This window comes from Dama dama, chromosome 30 (assembly GCF_033118175.1).
Source record: "Dama dama isolate Ldn47 chromosome 30, ASM3311817v1, whole genome shotgun sequence".
NCBI lineage: Eukaryota > Metazoa > Chordata > Mammalia > Artiodactyla > Cervidae > Dama > Dama dama.
The window spans coordinates 84,674,101-84,674,919 of record NC_083710.1 but is presented as its reverse complement, the minus strand read 5'-3'; positions in this window follow the sequence as shown (position 1 = coordinate 84,674,919).

Below are 819 nucleotides of genomic sequence, written 5' to 3'. Positions count from 1 at the left end.
CACCAGGATTTTCTGTCCATGGAATTTTTCAGGCAAGAAAACTGGAGTGGGTTGCCATTTCCTCCTCCAGGGGATCTTCCAGACCCAGAGATCAAACACTGGTGCCCTGTGTCTACTTCATTGGTTGGCAGTCTCTTTACTACTGTGCCACCTGGGGACCCTCTCTTCTTTGTCTCCAGAACCTAATTTTACGAGGCATCTGAAAGAGGCTTTTCTGTCAAGTCATGTGTATGTGGTGTGTGTTTAGTCACTCAGTCATGTCCAACTCTTTGCAACCCCATGGACTCAGTCTTCCCCTATGGAGCTCACCAGGCTCCTCAGTCCGTGGGATTCTCCGGGCAAGAATACTGGAGTGGGTTGCCATTTCCTTCTCTAGTCATGTAATATATTTAGAAAATAAAACTCCTGGGAACGTCTGGCAGAGTTTTCCCCTTCTGACGGCAGCCACATCTTCTTCCGTTTAAGCTTTGACTCACACAGTGGACGGTCATCTCACAGGCATGAGGGAAAGGCTAAGGCCAAGGGGATAACAGAGATGCCAACCCAAAATCACCATGTGGCTGAATAACACCAGGATGCGCCAGCTCTAACATGCTTTATGTGAGAAAAGCATCCCTGTTTTTAAAGCTGTCATTAGTCAAATAAACGCCTTCCTGAGGGACACACTGTTTTCAGAAAAGTGTCCCCTTCTGTTTCCTCCCTCATGTTCCATGACCAGGTCTCACCCAGGGCACGGCGTCCAGGGCACGCTGTTGCTGTCAGTGAGCTCAGGTTTGGGGGCTCGCCACTCAAAGGTCAGGGCTTCTCTCATAGCTCAGT